Raw genomic sequence first — 10,858 nt, forward strand, 5'->3', positions numbered from 1 at the left:
CCCATCAAGTGGCCAAAGTATTGGAGCTTCAGCCTCAGTCTTTCCAATTCAGGACTGATTTCCTTTAGGATTGACTGGCTGGATCCCCTTGCAGTTCAAGGGACTATCAAGAGTTTTCCACAACACAAGAGTTCAAAAGCATCAATTCTTAGGTGCTCAGCTTTCTTTATGGTCCAACTGTCACATCCATACATGACTACTGGAAAAACCATAGCTTTAACTGAATTCAGTTATCATTGTTTTAAATTATTTTATCCATTTATACTGAAATAGGGCATGAATTTAACTCTAAATGCAACTTTAATTACATCTTAAACAATGATATACTTTATTGTCTTTTTTCACATTCATAATGCTAATGTAAAAAATTATTGACTAGCTATAAAGCAAGTGAAATGCAAAAAGGAAAACACTGAATTATCAAGGTGGAGGAACAGAATGAAGAGATTGGAATTATGTAATGTGACATGTTGAAGTTACGTTAAGCTTGCAGGAGGGCTGTTGTAGAATGAAAGTGCCTTGGTTCCTGTGGAAGGGGTGGGGCTTTTCCAGTGGCTCAGTGGTAAAGAATCTGCCTGCAATGCAGGAGACACGGGTTTGATCCCTGATTCAGGAAGATCCCCTGGAGAAAGAAATGGCAACGCACTCCAGTATTCTTGCCAGGAAAATCCCATAGACAGAGGGGCCTGGGAGACTGTGGTTCATAAGGTCGCAAAGAATCAGACACATGCATGGAAGGGGCACTATCTGCAGCCAGCATCTTTGGAGCTCAGGGGAGGGTCTGCATATCTACTACCCAGGCTTATTTCCTTGTGTGTGTGTAGGTGGAGGAATGTGGGGAGGAGGCAAGGGAGAGGCTTTTGCTAGTGTCAGAAAACTACAAACTGGAACACAACGAGCCAGCTGCTGCTATAACAGAGTACTGGAGCAAACGAATGCTATCAAAGCAAAGAACGTGTGTGAGGCTGACACTGACCGGAACAGGAAACCCCGTGGAGGAGTTCATCTCTCCCTTATCACCTCCCATTAGTAAAATGGGAACGTGGCTTGCAGAGTCCCAGCCCCATTGTCCAGACCATCAACCAATTTGAAGTTGAAAGACACCAGCTTAATCATTGACCCAATTAGGTCCTTGGGCTAATCCAGCATCCAAAGGCAAAACCAACACAATATTGTAAAGCAATTAGCCTCCAATTAAAATAAATAAATTTAAATTTAAATTAAAAAAAAAAAAACAAAGACACATATATACACATGTGTATTGGAGGCAAAAGGAGAAGGGAGCTGCAGAGGATGAGATGATTACATAACATCACTAACTCCATGGATATGAGTTTGAGCAAACTCTGGGAGACAGTGACATACAGGGAGCCTGGTGTGCTGCAATCTATGGGGGTCGAAAAGAGTTGGACATGAGTGACTGAACAGGAACAACAAATAATGTATAAGACAACAGAAACAGCATTGCAATTCTGCTAACCAGATGGTATTCTTTTTCATACAAAGACCTTCCCCCTTGCTACCCTAAATGAGGAAACAGGAAGTCCTCCCATATCTAGGGAGTGGTCACAGCTGTTCCTTTTGGACTATGTTATTTATGTCACAAATTTAGTCATGTTCTCACCTAAATATTTTGTTACCTGAAGAGTCAGTTGTGTTAGGCTCTAATAAGGTCGGTTAACAAATAAAATAATAAATCTAACCTCCAGTAAAATATATATAAAGTATAAGGTAAAAAAGGAGAGTGAAGAAAAATTAGGTTAATATCTATATGCATTTGTGTGTATATACACACTTAAACTTGTATACACAGTGTCATGTACACACATGAGGAAAGAATAAATACACTTAACTTCTAAAACCCTTGATTCTTTAACTGGTCACAGAGTCATAGTTAATATTTATAACTAACTTTTTTTTTCCCGATTACAAATTCTGAGTTTCCCTTGACTTTAGCCAAGCAGAATTTTTTAATCTTGTAGAGTGACTGAAACCTTCAATCCTGAAGGATCTCAATCTTCAGTATCCTGCCCTTTTTTATTTATTATTATTATTTTTTGCTTTCTACAGTTTTCCAGTAACTTTTACTACTGGACATGGAAGTATGAAGGGGAGCCGCCAAGAATGCCCCCTGGTTCTAGACATAGCCTCTCTAACCCTTGCAAATTGAGATCAGTCATTCTAGGGCACAGGTTAATTCCTGGCTTTTCCTAACCTACCTCAGTGGAACACAGTAAGGACCAGTGTATGGATAACCTTGTGCACCAAGCCTCAGGTAGGTACTTAGGTCTCTGAACCTTAAGTTCCTTCCTTTAAGTTTTCCTTCAGACAATATTCATTTCCTTTACTGATTTTTGGGGAGGACCTTTTGGAAGAGATTTCCAATACTATCCCTTTCTTGCCTGAGTTCTGAACTGTTTGAGAAATACTAATTTTAAAAATGGAGATGAGTTGATCACTTCTATTAACTATCAAAGCCAACTTAAAGTATGTAATTCTAAGGAGGAGTCAGTCTCACCTGTGATTGAGTGCCAGGAAAGGGTGGCAGTTTTAGCTCCATCAGTCTCTGAAGCACAGGGGAGTGAGTCCCTGGACCAAGTAGGACTTGGAGCTTAAGGAGCAGAATGGATCAAGTACTTCCAGGGGCAGCTGGTTCCCAAGAGAAAAGCAGATGTTAGAGCCAGACATGGCCTCCAGTTCTTCCCAAATTCACCAGATGGGCATTCTATCCACTACCCCTTCCCCTCTCACCCTGGAGAACTGGGAAAGGAAAGGCTGGAGGCAATGGTAGTATTTACTTAGGAGGAAAAAACACTCTACAGGGATACTAATGCGGGGGCCAACTTTCCACCCTCTGGTAGTTATTAACAAATTTGTTGGGATGAAGCTTCCCAGGTGGCTCAGATGGTAAAGAATCTGCCTGCAGTGCAGGAGACCCAGGTTTGATCCCTGGGTCAGAAAAATCCCCTGGAGGGGGGCATGGCTGCCCACTCCACTATTCTTGCCTGGAGAATTCTATGGACAGAGGGTCCTGGTGGGCTACTGTCCATGGAGCTGCAAAGGGTTGGACACAGCTCAGGGACTAACACAACACAACAGGGTTAGGATGGGCCAGACCTGTTCACCCTCCTGAGGTTGGAAGAGTTAATGCAGAGCATCTAACTCATCAGTAGGACATAGCTAGTCTGCCTTATTGAAGAGATAAATGTGAACCCTACAGAAGGGTAAAAATGCCAAGTCTGGGGTACTCCAGAGGCTGGAATTCTACCAAATGGGAGTTGTAGTGCCTTTCATCGCTGGTTTATCCAAGGTCAGACGAATTGTCTGTTCAAGACTGTTTTTCTGAAAACTTCATACATTATGCACACAGCATTCTGTTGGAATAGAATTCAGCTCTGGAGAGGGTTAAGACAAAACATAGAGTCAATTACATTTGTAGTCATTTGATAGGAAAAATATTCAGAGACTCCTTTATGTGTCAATACCCAGAAAGAATTTGGATACTTCAAATGGTAGGAAGAAAACAAACAAATTATCTTGATGCTCTTTCTTCAAATCTTTAAATCCCTGTATTTTTGCCAGGTGTGACAGTGCTTTTTATTTCAGCAATGAATACACAATGGTACCACTTCTGAGACATCCTAGACCAAAGGCAGTTATCTCCCCAGCTATCCACTTCTGCACGCCGTCTCTCCTTCTCAAATTTCCCCTCCCTTCCACTCAAATGGGGCCCATCGTGTCTTCCCAGGGCACCGAGATTGGAGAAACCGGCTCCTTTTCACACAGACTGAGGGCCTGTTTTCAGTGACAATTGTGCTGTGTCCCCTGAAGGAGGCCATCTGCTCACCTTGTCGATGCGAGTCTCATTACCTGTTGAGATTTCTAAGCTGGATCTGTTATTGGATTATATTCTGCACCTTTTGATTTTTCAGCTCAGGTCCTGTTGGTGCCAGGATCTCCTTCTGGGGCTGGGAGATGGTTTCACAGGCTCTCCAGGGCCCTCAGGAGATATTTAATCAGGGTCCTGGTTGCCTGGCCGTTGTTCCTCTTCTGCCTCATCAACAGTCAACTCACCCCTCAGCAGCTCCACATGGTGGATGAGCTGCAAATTACAGAATGTTGACACCGTTTCCCAATTATCCACTGTTTTCCAAGTAATGTAGAGGGTGAAATAATGAAAGGGCCAGAGTGAGCTCAGGTTACCAAAAACTCTGCTAAATAGGCTCATTATCTGCAACCCAAATTAACTTGGCCATAGACCATATGTTGCCAGGTTAGTGAGCAACATAAACGGCTTCACCTAACTGGCCTGGACTCAGTACCCTCATTGAAATAAGAAATGCAAGATAACTGCTAATCCTCCAATGCCTTTATTTAGCCTTGCAAATCCCACGATGGCCTTTTCTTCCCCAAACTGAGGAAATGTGTTGTGACATAAGTAAATCACTGCTCATTATCTCCAGAGCAAACCCACATAAGGCCAGTTTGTCAGGAAAGAGGATTAACTGGGAAAAGACCAAGAAGAGGACCCTAGGGGAGTGGCAGTCTAGGGGGAGGGGATTTAGAGGTACAAGCAATGAGGTATAAAATATGCTATAAGGATATAATGTATAACATTGGGAATATAGCCAACATTTTATAGCTGTGATGGTGTATAACCTTGAAAGATTGTGAATCACTATATGATTCACACCTATGAATTCACACCTATGTTCACCTATGTGAACACCTATGTCATACATAATATTGTATGGCAACTATGTGCCTGTGTGGTCAGTCACGTCCGATTCTTTGCGACATCATGGACTGTAGCCTTCCAGGCTCCTCCATCCATGGGGTTTTTCAGGCAAAAGTACTGGAGTGAATTGCCATTTTCTCTTCCAAGGGATCTTCCTGACCCAAGGATCGAACCCTTGTCTCTTCAGTTTCCTGTTTGGCAAGCTGTTTCTTTACCACTGAACCATCAGAGACGCTTCAAATAAAGAAAAACACGAGGGGATTAGCGTGTATTAGAAACCTGTTATAAGTCAGTCATTTTAGGTATGTTTTTAGTTTCTCTTTGAATCTCCACAGTCACTTATAGAAGCAAAAGCTAAAAATTGTAATTATAGATGAGAGGGACTGGGAGAAGTTAACCAAGAAGCTCAAAGTTACCTAGCCTGGAAATTTGCAAAGTAGATTTCAGGTCCTCTCACCATCTACACACCTACACACAAATAGTAACTACGAGATGAGATATATGTTAGTTATATGTTAGTTAGCTTGACTATATGTTAGCTTGACTGTAGTAATATTTTAACCAGATACAATTTTTATTTTAAAAAATAATGTAAAAACATTACCCAGCCAAAGAGTTAGAAATCGAGCTCAGGCTGACCTGAAGTTCATTGTTCTTCCACTCTAACACACATATGTACACAGACACACACACACACATACACAAGCATAGTAGTTTTTAAGAATGATAATTCACTTTCTTTTTTATTTAATTTTTTATTTTATGTTGGAGTAGAGTTTTGGAGAAGGCAATGGCACCCCACTCCAGTACTCTTGCCTGGAGAATCCCATGGATGGAGGAGCCTGGTGGGCTGCAGTCCATGGGGTCACTGAGGGTCAGACACAACCGAGCGACTTCACTTTCATTTTTCACTGTCATGCATTGGAGAAGGAAACGGCAACCCACTCCAGTGTTCTTGCCTGGAGAATCCCAGGGATGGGGGAGCCTGGTGGGCTGCCGGCTATGGGGTCGCACAGAGTCAGACACGACTGAAGTGACTTAGCAGCAGTTGATTTACAATGTTATGTTAGTTTCAGGTGTACAGCAAGGTGACTCAGGTATACATATGTTTAACACATATTAAGGTTCTAAGATGTGCCAAGCACTCTACAAGCCTTGGGGATATAGCTTTCTCCAAGTCTCTGCTTTCATGGAGCCTCCAATCCAGTAGGGAAAACCAATAATGATAATCATGGCAATAATCATGGAAATTAAGTGAAAGTCTTCTAGTTTTTGGCTTGATATGACTTGTAAGTTTTAAATCCTCTCCTTATAACAATGGCAAAAAATAAATAAATAAGGCTAGACTCTTGAGAGTCCCTTGGACATCAAGGAGATCACACCAATCAATTTTAAAGGAAATCAACCTTGAATATTCATTGGAAGGACTTGCTAAAGCTGAAACTCCAATACCTTGGCCACCTGATACAAAGAGCTGACTCATTGGAAAAGACCCTGATGCTGGACACTGAGGGCAGGAGCAGAAGAGGGTGACAGAGGATGAGATGGTTGGATGGCATCATTGACTCAATGAGTTTGAGCAAACTTCAGGAGATAGTGAAGGACAGAGAAGTCTGACATGCTGCAGTTCATGGGGTCACAAAGAGTTGGAGATGACTGAGCAACTGAACAACAACAAGTGAAAGTCTACGCCTCTGCTTAGATCCTTCAGATAATCAAGATAAAAGGACAAGCTGCCACACCAGAAACTGGAGCGATAAGCACATACAGCATCTCAGCTTTCCAGAGCAGAAGCTGCTACTATACCTTTGTAGGAACATGTGCTTAGTCACTCAGTCATGTCTGACTCTTTGCAACCCCATGCACTGTAGCCCGCCATGTAGCCCTTCTCTATCTATGGGGATTCTCCAGGCAAGAATGCTGGAGTGGCTTGCCATGTCCTCCTCCAGGTGATCTTCTCAACCCAGGGATCAAACCTAGGTCTCCCATGTTGCAGGCGGGTTCTTTACCATCTGAGTCACCAGGGAAGCCCTGGTAGGAACATGGTAGACTGTAATTGAGTAATTGCTAGACATTGAGTACACATCAGCTCAAGCCACAACATTCTTGGAGTTCTGAGATTTTTATCTCCAGGAGAAGGGACCCACCCAGCTCCAGGCCCCTCTAGCTTTCCTTTCTTGCCTATGGAGAGAGGGGTTCCGAGAAGCACTTTTGAAGATGATAGCCCAGAGACAATAGGTTCTTGGAAGTACTGAGTTAATTGTAGGACCACAGATCTTCCTCATCTTACAATGGGATTGTGTGTGTTGCATATTCAGTTACTTTGGTCAGGTCTGACTCTTTGCAATCCCACAGACTGTGGTTTGCCAGGCTCCTCTGTCCATGGAATTTTCCTGGCAACAATACTGGAGTGGGTTGCCATTCCATCTGTCAGGGGATCTTCCTGACCCAGGAATCTAACCCATATCTCCTGTGTCTCCTGCATTGCAGGAGAATTCCTTACTGCTGAGCCACTGGAGAAGCCACAATGGGATTACCTCCCAATAAACTCATCATAAGTTGAAAAATGCTTTTAACACATCTTACCTAGCTTACCCTAACCTGCCTAAGTCAGAACACTTAGCTTACAGTTGGGAAAACTATCTAACACAATGTTGAATATCTCATGTAATCTATTGACTACTCTATTGAAAGTGGAAAGCAGAATGGTTAGTAAGCTTATCAGTGTTTGCTTTCAAGATCACAAGGCCAACTTGGAGCTGTAACAACCTGCTGCACTGCCCAACAACACAAGAGAGGATCATTAACCAGACTGACATTCAAAATTTGAAATATAGATTTCTACTGAATATGTCTCACTTTTACATTATCAAGCCACATATGCAAATACTATTTGAGTCAGACCAATGTGTAGATTTGTTTTTTTGCTAGATCTGAGGATGCAAAGAGGGTTGGGGAAAGGAGGGAGGGGCTATGTTTCAACAGATTTTGATTGGAATACTGGTGTGCCAAAGTCCATTCTTAGCATTCAACCAGCCTTGGGGAGATGTTCTTTAATCAGCCCCCCTTTATAACTGCTCTCTTGGCTCCATCCCCAGACCTGTTGTGCACAATCTGGACTTGACATTTAAGATTTGGTCCAGACTGGGTGGGATATGGATGAAGCCATTCTACAGATGGGATGGGATGCCTGGATCATATCCAATTTCTACTGATGAGCATAGCTCTCCTTCTTAAGACTTGTGCAAACAGTTTGCCCACTGTAAAGGAGCAAACTAGATGATATCTTCTATATATAAATATTAGATGATATCTTCTATAAATGACATTGATGATGATTATTAAACTACTTTAACAGTGTAAATAAAATGATAGCAACAGTCACATAGGGTCTACTAATGCTCAAAATACATTATGTTCTAAAAGTTTACATACAACAACCCTATATAAAAGATGCTCTTATTATTTCCATTTTACATAAGAGGAAACTGAGGTACAGATGGATTAGATGAATCACTCTAGGTCACATAGCTTGTAAGTGGTGAAAGTAAAAGTCACTCAGTGGTGTCTGATTCTTTGTGACCCTGTGGACTATACAGTCCATGGAATTCTCTAGGCCAGAATACTGGAGTGGGTAGCCTTTCCCTTCTCCAGGGGATCTTCCCAACCCAGGGATCCAACCCAGGTTTCCCCCATTGCAGGTGGATTCTTTACCAGCTGAGCCACAAGAGAAGCTCAAGAATACTGGAGTGGGTAGCCTATCATTCTCCCGCAGATTTTCCCAACCCAGGAATTGAACTGGGGATTCCTGTATTGCAGGCGGATTCTTTACCAAATGAGCTATCAGGGAAGCCCTTGTAAGTGGTAGTACTAGATATTTGCATTGATTTGTCTGGACCAAGAGTTCTTAGTTTTACCATTGGGCTAAGCTGCTTGTTTGAATTTTTGTGTCTAAGTGTTCTCCCACCTTACTGTACTTGTCACTTTTTTGGATGTGTTAATTTCATTTATCTAGGCATTATCTCAAACACAATTGATTCATGTCTCTTGGGTGCATGGCACAGGTCAAGTCTCAGTGTGCCCAGGTTGGTAGTGATGATGAGACGTCCACGTTTACTCAAATGGTTTCCATACTCCTTAGAGGTGTGAAACGATTCAATCTAAGTGGATAAAACTTTATTTTACATGTATATGTAAATTTATGTGATGGTTAACTTTATGTATTCACTTACCTAACCCTTGATGTTCAGATATTCTGTCAAAAATATTCTAGACATGTCTTGAAGGCATTTTTAAGTTGACAGTAATATTTATAAGGGGTAAGAATCAGGATGGCAGAATAGGAAGATCCTGAACTCACCTCTTCTACAGACACACTAAAACTTCAACTACATATAGAACAATTTTCTTTGATGACAGCTGCTTCCCCTACTCCCTACAGTTTTCTGCCTGGATATTCTCCTTAATAAATCACTTCCAAAAAAATCTTCATGTCAGGATTGACTTATGGAGCCTCTTACTTCAAACAGATGCTTTCGAGTGAGCCAAACTGAACAGCTAACTCAAACAGAGAAGCTGGTAGACAACATTCTAGGCAGAGCAATCAACAGAATTGAGGGTCCAGAAGTGGGAAGGTACCTGGGAGGAAAGGAAGAACAGACCCTTGTGGCCAGGTGTGCAGGTGGAGATGGTGTAGACAAACTTATAGATAGAAAGACATCCATCCTACTGAACAAGACAGACCTGGCGGTGAGTGAATCAAAGCTCTTGAATTTCTCTTGCCTTTTCCTTTTGAGATAAGAGTATTGGAAGATGGATTGGAACTGGGGAGGAAGGTCAGCTGAGTTTCCTCCAGTTGTCTCTGCGGTCCAGCACTGCAGAGCAAGTCTGGGTCTGTTATCATGGAGCTGTTTCTTAAGTACCTGCTTGATGCCCGCAGAATGCTGTGTTGTGTATCCAGGGCTGAAAGTATTGTCCAGGAGCTCTTGTCCTGGTGGAGAGTAAGTCACAATGCTGCTACTGCTGCTGCTAAGTCGCTTCAGTCATGTCCGACTCTGTGCAACTCCATGGACTGCAGCCTACCAGGCTTCTCCGTCCATGGGATTCTCCAGGCAAGAACACTGGAGTGGGTTGCCATTTCCTTCTCCAATGCATGAAAGTGGAAAGTGAAAGTGAAGTCGCTCAGTCATGTCCGACTCTTAGCGACCCCATGGACTGCAGCCTACCAGGCTCCTGCATCCATGGGATTTTCCGGGCAACAGTACTGGAGTGGGGTGCCATTGCCTTCTCCAAAAGTCACAAAAGAGGATGGTAAAAAATCCGTTGGCTGCAGGGTTTAAAGGAGGGGTGGCTAACTACCTGAGATCTTGGAAAAAACTTCTCTCTTCTCTGAGGGGATGGCATGAGTACCAAATCTCCAGTGGGTATTTTGGATGCAGAGAAAAGGGTTTGGGGAGAAGCAGGGGAGAAGGCCTCCTAGATCAGCAAGCAAAACCAGGCATGTCTGTTCAGGGAAGAATAAATGAGTCCAGAGTGGCCCCAATCACTCTGCATGTGGGAACATGGTGTCCAAAGAGGCATCAAGTGGTACATATGTCCATGCTAATGGGGTTTGAACTTCAATCATTAGACTATAGGGAGTCAGTGGATCTTAATAGCAGAAATATTAGGATCGGTTCTTCATCTTAAGCAAGTGGTTGACAAAAAATGGTGACAAAGAAGATAATTGTCAGCCTTACTCCCACCAGCACAGTGTGAACTTCCTTCTTTCATTCTACCCACTGGGCTGGAAAGCCATGGTAGGAACTTTTTTCTGATCAAATAAATTCTGCATTTTCACACTTTCATTTCTAGGCAGCCATGACAACTATGTTCCTTGAAAGTATTCATGTACAGTTTGTTTTTACATCTTTTAATTTACTCAATTTCCCCATGAGACGGACACATATACTCATATGGTGTCTTTCTTTTCTGCTGTTACTTTGCTATTTCTTTGGGTAAACTGTCTTGCAGAACTAATAATTAGCATACAATTAAATACAAAAGCAATCAACCCGGGAAGATGCTTCCTATAACTTGCTGCAATCTCACCCAGGAACTGCATCCTTTTTACTATTTGAT

At 42.4% G+C, this 10,858-nt stretch overlaps 1 long non-coding RNA gene across 1 annotated transcript; it reads right to left on the bottom strand.

Annotated features, from left to right (window-relative positions):
- Window positions 1-139: 139 nt before the first annotated feature.
- LOC123334544 lies at window positions 140-4,010 on the bottom strand. The gene is made up of 4 exons (XR_006552563.2): window positions 3,848-4,010; window positions 3,269-3,395; window positions 2,519-2,649; window positions 140-199 (listed from the first exon to the last, which is right to left on the bottom strand). It is a non-coding gene; the product is annotated as an uncharacterized LOC123334544 (long non-coding RNA).
- Window positions 4,011-10,858: the final 6,848 nt, after the last annotated feature.

The sequence above is a fragment of the Bubalus bubalis genome, chromosome 7 (genome assembly GCF_019923935.1).
Source record: "Bubalus bubalis isolate 160015118507 breed Murrah chromosome 7, NDDB_SH_1, whole genome shotgun sequence".
NCBI lineage: Eukaryota > Metazoa > Chordata > Mammalia > Artiodactyla > Bovidae > Bubalus > Bubalus bubalis.